We start from the raw sequence: 10,052 nt of genomic DNA on the forward strand, positions 1-10,052 counted from the left end.
AGATTAAAATAAACAGCTTGTGTCTAAAATACGTCAACAAACCTTTACATACAGGTTTTTATGTTATTAAACATTCAGACTTGTGATGTGTTTAGATCTGTGTGTAAGAAACATTACATCTTACTGTTTTTAAAAATCAGGACCCATATAAAATTATGTTAAAGTTCAAAACTTTTGCGTTGTTTCTCTGCAATCATATAATTTCCAAACAATCAAAAGTATTTGTCGCAGCAACATATACTCATGGGGGACACTTAAAAGTAAAATGTTTCATTTTGTAAATGTTAAAACGGTGTCATGTTCTGAAGTTTTCTATAAAATCTAGACCGAAACCGCACAAACATGTTTAAAACGAAGTAAATCAGTTTGCACATTCAAAAATATTGGTGCTGTTGATGTGAACGAAATAAAAATGATGACTTTAAGGCGTTGAATCCATAGGTTTTGAATGTAAATGGATGTTTTGTGAAATCAGAGCTAACATTTGTAGCTAATATTGTTAGATCATCGATCTAGTAGAGACTGAAATCACCATGTGATGTACACATGAATACTGAAAACGTAAAATCTGTGCATTTCTGTGTGCTTAACTAAAATTTCAGTGTTGAGTTAAACTAAATTAAACAAAAACCTTTCGGTACCTTAAAAGTGAGTGATGTTTGATGATGAAAATTAGAGATCTTGGCTGTCAAATGTATTTAGTTTACCGTGGTTTACATTTGATGTGTTGTGTATATGAAACTAAAACTCTGTCAGGATTCGTAGAGACATGAAGTAGATGATCTTTGACTATGTGACAGACGTCAGGTAACAAAATTAGGATCATATCGTGCATGTGCTGTTTTAGATTCCCATACTAACACTGTTGACTTTTATTTTTACGCCTCTGAAAAAACATGTGATGTAGCCACATGTAATTTCTATTAATCTTTCACATTTCTCTGTGTGGATTTGCAAAAACATATGAAGAATGAGCAATGTCACACGTTGTCTGAACAAGATGTCTAAATGTTCTAATGGTAACAACACAGACATTAAGACCAAAAATCCTTGTATATTTTTTGTTTTTATGAAACCGGTACAGCAAAACATACAAAAACATAAGCAGTAAACAAAATCAATGATGAAAAACAACAGTGACCATACATTGAAACTACTAGAACGTAGTTTTTGTTAAAGTATACAATTGTTGACGGACATGGATTGCCATCATAATGTTGAGTAAAAAATAAAACAGAATGAAACTTTTGGAAAACTAAAAAAACAACTGTAAAACTTGCGTAAAATATACCATTGGCTCACAGGTTTGGTTTTTTAGTCATCATTAAACGTTATGATATTATCTAGATACCATAGAAAGTGCATGCATGATCCAAGACCCTTTTCAAACATGAAATCTACGGCATTTTCTATGATTTCACACACATTAATTTCTCGTTTCTTTACAAGGATATCAATGCATACGTCAATTACAAAGGCCGACATAAGTATGATATTGATGATGTAGAACTCGGCCTCGTCACATTCATAAAATATCTCTAGGGCCTTTCTAATAATCACACGGGGTTCCTCTTGGGCCTGTACAACTGTCTGTACAATGTTATTGAAAGAGCCATCTATAATTTTCACACCATCTGTTTTTTCCTTGAGTCTGGTTACACGACCGGCGTTAGATTCGCAATAGTTTGGAGGCATGCACACATTGGCCTCTTTGTATATCACAGTACATAGTAGATTGGACATCTCGCGCTTGTAGTTCTTTTTAAGCATATCTTTAAAAAGGTCGGTCCCGTACACATACCCCATCTGGCCATTGCGTAGTCGTTCGAATGATCTTTGTGCCATCTTTTTCAAGAATCTGTAGTTTCGTAGACAACTTTGCTTGCTTGTTTGTTTCTGAGTTCAATCGCTTTCTCAGCAACAAAAGGATCGTGTCCACTGTTTCCGCCGCGTTGCGTTTGATAGTTTGTTTGCGAATTCGGACACCTTGGCTGCATCAAAAGCTTCCACAGTTTCTGCAAAACATAAAACAGACCTCTGGTGTGTACGAATCCGACACGGTTGTTCAAATTGTTCTGTGATGTGTTAATCCGGGGTTACGTTTTTGGTAAAGGTTCTGTGTTCAGAAGGAAAAACTTCTCATCTGAACTCATTCTTCGCTTCACAACCCCCGCAGCGTTGGTCGTTCGGTCCGCACCACGTGATAACAGCCATTGCACACGCGCACACGCACACGCACACACCATATCCGCTGGGGGTTTTACGATGTAATTCGTAAAGCTATAGACACTAATTCATCTTAAACCTAACCTAATATCAGATAATATGTTAAAATAGTTTATTTTTATTTTATTTAGTAAAAATTAAGGTTTACCTATTTAACGTAAGCCCGTGATTTTAATATTATGTAGAACCATGTCCTAACTGATGTTGTGTTTGTGGACGCACACAACCATGTTTAACAAAATGTCAAATTTGTTAAATGTTTTGTCTTTAAAGCAATGATTGTTGTCACGTATGTGACAACCTGGTTTATAACAACATCAAACGTTGATAAATAATATTTGCACCCGTTTTGTTGTCCTCTAAGGGCTAACACAAGGGTTTATGTCATCATAGGATGTGTGATGAAATGTCTTAAAACTTCTAAGTTTCTTTAAATTACGAATAAGAAATAACATGCTTTAATCTGTATCTGAGTAATGAATCCTGAAATCTAAAATAAAACCTATTACTTTTTGTCAATGGGGGCTGAGTTTCTTTTATTTTACCAACACTCCCTCTGTCCAGACATCTGGGGGGGGGGGGTTGTCTGCTGGTTGATAGCGGACTGGTGATAGAGAGTGAGAGAGAGAGAGAGAGAGAGAGAGCGAGAGAGAGAGAGAGAGAGAGAGAGAGAGAGAGAGAGACTGAAACTGTTCGTCCAAACAACAAACTTTTTCCACATCACTAAATATGTCGAACACTCGCAAGACAAGAACCACACACTGGAATAACATGTTCAAGAAACCTTTTATTTTGACAATACGTACCGTGTTACATTTATCGTAAATAGACATGTACACACTTCGATATTAGATGACATTAATGAATTAAACTCAAAATAGGGTGTGGAATGTCTTAAAACGTTTAAAAGGCTCTTAACACCAGATATATGTGCGCATCAGTCTATGTTATCTGACAACTTTGGTGCACGCATTCACATGTTTTAATCAGAGACTTGGTTAAAGAAAGTCCCAAATCTAAAATAAAACCCCCTATTATACCGGAGCGGCCATAATTACATTTTATTGTGTAATAAACACATATTCCCAGTTGGTTTTAAGATATCATTAATTTAAAACAAAACCCAGAAGATGATATGAAAGTGTTTTTAATCGTTTAAAAGTTTCTTAACGGTGGATATGAACATTCATCCGCGTATGTTTGTAAACGCCGGAGCGCGATCTAATGTTGTGATCAGAATACTATGTCTGAAAAGATTAAACTTTTATATAGTTTAAAATAAATAGGATTTAGTCTAAAGAAATGTCGACCTACGGGGGTTTTGGTACAATTCATTGCTATACACATACTGCGTATTTCATTAAATAAAATGTGTTGTTAAAAACTTTTAGATACAGTAATGTTTGCCATAAAATAGATTATGATCTAAAATAGACCTTTTACTTTTTTTTTGACAGAGTTACCATATTACATTTTACCACTACAGTTTTAAAAGACTCTACCTACATTACAAACCGACCCTGCTGTGAAATATCTATCACACACGGTCATAAGCTCAACATCAAAAACTTTGAGGTTGATCAGAAAAATATACCTTATAGTTAAATAGATAATAGTATATTTAATGTTTACCATTACAACTAAAAGATTTTATTCTTGCGTGACTTTAAAAAAAGTCTCTTGACAAAACAAACGTATTATCAAGTTGTATTTATAAGATACACGCAGTCAATTGACCTAAATCTAAATAATAGTTTATTTTTGTCAGAGCAGACAATATAAGTCTCATTGTATAATATACACATTTTCATACATGTTTTAAGAAGCCTTTAATTAAAAATAAACCCTAAAATGAGGTGAAAACGTCTTAAACAATCTCTGTGGACATATCAAACTAGGTATCCAATATCCGAAATGTTTTAAATCCAATTTGTCACAAAATGTTTAAAATGTCCCCCAGACAAATCCAAAAAGTCTCTGATTTTTCTCTTTTTTTAAAGATACGTCCAAAGCGTTGTGGTCTGTATCCTAACCTGTAAACAGATAAAAACAAGTTATTAGGACAAATATCTAAATAAAACAACTTTTTTCTTATACAACATAAACGTACCGTGGAGATCCGCTATATATATTTTGCAATAGTACACACAACGTTCGCTTTACCGCTGATATCCAAACCTTTAAAACAGATAACACATGTTATTAGAAAATATTAAAACAAACCAGTTTGTTTAAATCTATTGTAACATGATTAAATAAATACACACCGGACAACACGAACCACTCGGTGTCTCTTTGTTCCAAGATTTCCGTGTTACGCTGCTGGTGGTTCTAGTCTCGGTCTGCCTTTTTTGTTCATTCCACTCTTCTCCGCGATTTACCCGGAATAGTTAATACCAGTTTAGACAATTTCGCTGCAATACCAGAGATCGAATTTTTAGTTTTTAAATAAATCAGACAAAATACTGGAACGAACACAGCGAAACACATACGTACCGATAGACTTGAGTATAACAGTTCTGCTCCATCCATCCTGAGTCCGGGAGATCTCTTGTCGCTCCCCAATAAAAGTTCGGTCATAAACTTTCAAAGATTACATCACACGACCCCCACACAAACACACACTGACATAATATCAGCATCAGAAAACTTTGTGTCTGAACAGAAAATAGACTAGTTCGATAGAAAATATCGGCTTTAAGTTTAACCAGTTACAGCTAATCACAAAGCATATATATATATATATATATATATATATATATATATATATATATATATATATATATATATATATATATATATATGATTATTGATTGCCTTAAAATAAACTTTTAATGTTGCAAAACTGTAGATTCAACAACACACACACACGCAGTGTGACACGCAGTGGTGAGACTCGCAAGGGTCGAAAAGGGAGGGGTGATAGACAGCAAATGTCACAAACACAAGCCGTCATTAAACATGACACCATACGCTTGACATAAAACACACTCAGGAAAAACAATCACTCTAAATGACCGGCAATAAAACCATTAAATACTTTCTGTCTAAAGTTGACAACTTGTACAGATTTTGATTGATGGTCCCGCCCCCCTGTCAAAGGGTCATAAAAACGACCTGTCAGATAGCAACTGTCACCGGGTGGGGGAGGGGGTCATAAAAGTTTGACGAGTGCCGTCCCCATACAACTACTCTCACTGTTGTATGTCTCGAAAGAAACTAATGCATTTTGTGATGTACCTAGATATTACACTTAAAAAAAATTAGATTATAAATCGAGGGGAAGGGGGGCCTACAAAACCTCTTAGCCCCGGGGCCTCACATTAGGTTAAGGCGGCCCTGCCTGGGGTTATCATAACACAATTCAGGAGGACATTAAATAAGTCAAGCATTATCTTTCCAGCTGTGTTTGCTGTTCACTGTAGGTCCTTGCGGTCTGCTGCGCTGCTGTGTTTGTTTCTTATGTACACTTGTGCAGTCTGTTTGCACCATTGCACCATACCACGACTCAATGGCCTTGTAGTTCAACTAAACACGGCCATTTCTGAATTGTATGTTACGTTATAAATCTGAAAAACTAATTCTCCTTAACAAATTATTCTCATAACGTCACATTAAGGACATTACATGTTTGTCTTATAGGTGCACCTGTGTGTAAGCATACATAGTCTGTATGATCCTTTTTTGACCATCTCTTTCATTTTCTGAAGCGAGGTGGTCTAACATTCATTGTGGCTGTGTTCGGGTTTAACTGCTCAGCCTGGTAAGCGAAGTGTGAGGTTTTTGACGTTGCCTTAAAGCTCGAAACCCGGCAATTGCTGCTTGCAGCTATATTTATTATTAGGGGTTCAAGCCCGAAGGGCTGAAACCCTATTGTATTTGTACTGATTTTTATTATTATTATTATTATTATTATTATTATTATTATTTTTATTATTTTTCTTCTGCCGCAAAACGGATCGTGCAGACCAAACCGTAAGGCCTAGAGACTTGAGACTTGGCCAAATGGTAGGTCTCATTCGTGCGCGAAGATGACAGAGTGTCATCCCAATCGGCCTATGGGGGGCGCTACAGCGATGGCAAACGCGTTGATGCTCATAACTTCAACAATTCTTGTCCAAATGTCAAGTGTCTTATATTCCTGGATTCCTTGCGTCAAGACGAACAAAATGTATATCTCCGATTTCATTTCCGTCATTAAAAATTTTCCGCTATTTTTGATTTTGTCGAAAAAAATAAAAACGAACTAGTCCTAGGTTTTTCGCTCGATCGGAATCGTTTCGGTGCTAAAATGTTCCTTGGAGTTCGAATATCAATAATTATTGAAAAAAAGTTGAACTTTCGACTCACGGTCGACATGCCACGCCCAAACGTCTGAAGTGTGCGCAGCCACTAGGGATTTATTGGATATAACTGCGGACAGGAATGAAGTATTAACACGACACTTGGTACTTGTGATGACAGTCATGGCCTGAGGTGGCATGCGTCGTTTCGTCACAGCGCCACCTAGTGGTCAGACGAATCATTTAAACGCTTATAACTTAGGCTGAGTTTAACATATTTTCATGCAACTTTTTTCTTTGGAGTCCTGAATTGTTGCCGAGTCCAACGATACCAAGCATGCCAGGTTTTGCTTTACGGTTGGTTCTGCACAGGAAAATAGCGCTTAAAAAACACGCACGAATAACTCCGCGAGGGTTATTCCGATCGACTCGAAACGACCATAGGAAGAACATTGTATTACCTTCTGAACAAAAAGTTCTATTGGCGTTATGTTAAAATTTTCATCAGAAATGGCCAAAAATTGCAAAAAACGAAAAATTACCTCAAAATTTTGTGTTTTTACACATAAATGGTTATAACTCCGCAACGAAATGATATTTTTTCACCAGATTTGATACGCTGATGTCTGAGCACAGTCTGAGGCAATACAAAAAAAAATGGTATGCCTGCACCACTAGTTGGCCTCATAATTTAACAAAACCTATGACACTGAACAAACCCTATGGTCAAACAACTGTTTTTTCAATAAACTAAAGTGTACAGCCATGATACTAGCTAGATGTAACACAGTCATGACCTGAGATTCCATGCACGAGTTTTTCATAGCGCCACCTAGTGGTAATTTGTTATTTTCACTTAAAAATACTGTAACCTTACATTTAAAATCATGAGTCATCATGGATTATTCCTTTCATGGCTTTGAGTATAATCATTGATGGATTGCAAGTCACTCCCTAGCAACCAATGAGAATACCCTAGCAACCATTTAGCAAGCTGTATCTCTGTATCAGAACATCGTAGAGACGTGGGGTTCGGCTCTTTTGACTCATTAACCCTATTTTAACATTTTGTGACCCGAGTTTTGCCATTGCAAGCACCACAAACATTTCCTTCAGTGTTCTATTTGTCAATGTTCCGTGAGAAGAGAGGGAGACATTTCACTGAACGATAGCAATTTTTGCTAATAACTTTGAACACGTGTGTCTGGTATCTTATTTTTCATCATTTATTTTGTACAATGCAGCAAATCTACACAGCCATGCCCTTAATGGTCTTAATGTCCCAAATCGCTTGAACCCCGGTAATCGCTGCTTGCAGCTATATTTATTATTATTATTTTTCCGCCATAAAACGCGTCGCCCAGCACAAACCGTAAGTCGTAGAAACTTGCCACTTGGTCAACTGGTTGTATATTAGCAGGCTACTCAGATACAGTGAACCAGCCAAATCGGCCCATAGGTGGCGCTATAGCAATGCCCGACGCGTTTGGGCTCATAACTCCTAAACCTGCCATCATACACTCAAGTGTTAGATATCATTGTAATCCCTGGCTCCAAACTTAAAAAATGTATATCTCCGTTTTCATTTCCGTCATGAAAAATTTTCCGCTATTTTCGATTTTGTCGAAAAAAATAAAAACGAACTAGTCCTAGGTTTTTCGCCCGATCGGAATCATTCCAGTGCTAAAATGTTCCTTGGAGTTTGAATATCAATAATTATCAAAAAAAAGTTGAACTTTCGACTCACGGTCAACATGCCACGCCCACACGTCTGAATAGTGGGCAGGCACTAGAACATTATTGGCTATAACTGGGGACAGGAATGAAGTATCAACACGACACTTGGTACTTGTGATGAGAGTCATGGCCTGAGGTTTCATGCATCGTTTCGTCACAGCGCCACCTAGTGGTCAAACGAATCGAATAATGCTTATAACTTCGGCTGAGTTTAACGTATTTTCATGCGACGTTTTTCCTTGGAGTCCTGAATTGTTGCCGAGTCCAATGATACCAAGCATGCCAGGTTTTGCTTTACGGTTGGTTCTGCACAGGAAAATAGCGCTTAAAAAACATGCGCGAATAACTCCGCGAGGGTTCCTCCGATCGACTCGAAACAACCATAGGAAGAATATTGTATTACCTTCTGAACAAAAAGTTCTATTGGCATTATGTTAAAATTTCCATCAGAAATGGCCGAAAATTGCAAAAAACGAAAAATTTACTCCAAATTTTGTGTTTTTTACACATAAATGGTTATAACTCCGCAACGAAATGATATTTTTTTACCAGATTTGATACGCTGATGTCTGAGCAGAGTCTGAGGCAATACAAAAAAAAATGGTATGCCTGCACCACTAGTTGGCCTCATAATTGAACAAAACCTTTGACGTTGAGCTAGCACAATGGTCATACAACAGTTTTTTTCACTAAACTTAAGTGTATAGCCATGATACTAGCTAGATGTAACACATTCATGACGTTGCATGCACAAGTTTTTCATAGCGCCACCTAGTGGTTATTTGTTATTTTGACTTAAAAATACTGCAACCTTATATCTAAAATCATGAGTCATCGTGGATTATGCCTTTCATGGCTTTGAGTATAATCATTGGTGGATTGCAATTCACTCCCTAGCAACCAATCAGAATACCCTAGCAACCATTTAGCAAGAGCTGTATCTTTGTATCAGAACATCGTAGAGATATGGGGTTCGGCTCGTTTGACTTTTTTACACTATTTTAACATTTTGTGACCCAAGTTTTGCCACTGTAAGCACCACAAACATTTCCTTCAGTGTTCTATTTGTCAATGCTTCGTGAGAAGAGAGGGAGACATTTCACTGAATGATAGCACCTTTTTTGCTGATGACTTTGAACAGGTGTGTGAGGTAGCTTATTTTTTATAATTTATTTTGTACAATTCAGCAAAACTACACAGGCATGCCCTGAAAGGTCTTAAGGTCCCAAATCGCTTGAACCCGACTCAATGGCCTTGTAATTTAACTAAACACGGCCATTTCTGAATTGTATTTTACGGTATAAATCTGAAAAACTAATTCTCGTTAACAAATTATCAGAATAACTTAACATTAAGGATGTGACATGTTTGTCCTATAGGTGCACCTGTGTGTAAGCTACATAGTCTGTCTGAACCGTTTCTGACCATCTCTTACGTTTTTCTGGATGCGATGTGGTGTATCAGCCTGGTCGACGACATCTGACATGTTGTATGTGCTTTAATGCTCGAAACCCGGTAAACGCTGCTTGCAGCTTTAATTATTATTATTAGGGTTTCGAGCACGAAGTGCTGAAAACCTATTGTATTTGTCTGTTTTATTATTATTATTATTATTATTATTATTATTATTATTATTATTATTTTTCCGCCATAAAACGCGTCGCCCAGCACAAACCGTAAGTCGTAGAAACTTGCCACTTGGTCAACTGGTTGTATATTAGCAGGCTACTCAAATACAGTGAATCAGCCAAATCGGCCCATAGGTGGCGCTATAGCAATGCCCGACGCGTTGGGGCTCATAACTCC

General features: G+C 37.0%; 1 long non-coding RNA gene across 1 annotated transcript; it reads right to left on the minus strand.

The window, feature by feature from the left end:
* Nucleotides 1-3,744: 3,744 nt before the first annotated feature.
* On the minus strand, nucleotides 3,745-4,930 carry LOC135747157 (uncharacterized). Its single transcript, XR_010531703.2, has 4 exons — nucleotides 4,723-4,930; nucleotides 4,494-4,640; nucleotides 4,337-4,404; nucleotides 3,745-4,259 (listed from the first exon to the last, which is right to left on the minus strand). It is a non-coding gene; the product is annotated as an uncharacterized lncRNA (long non-coding RNA).
* Between the last annotated feature and the right edge of the window lie 5,122 nt (nucleotides 4,931-10,052).

This window comes from Paramisgurnus dabryanus, chromosome 1 (genome assembly GCF_030506205.2).
Source record: "Paramisgurnus dabryanus chromosome 1, PD_genome_1.1, whole genome shotgun sequence".
Classification (NCBI taxonomy): Eukaryota; Metazoa; Chordata; class Actinopteri; order Cypriniformes; family Cobitidae; genus Paramisgurnus; species Paramisgurnus dabryanus.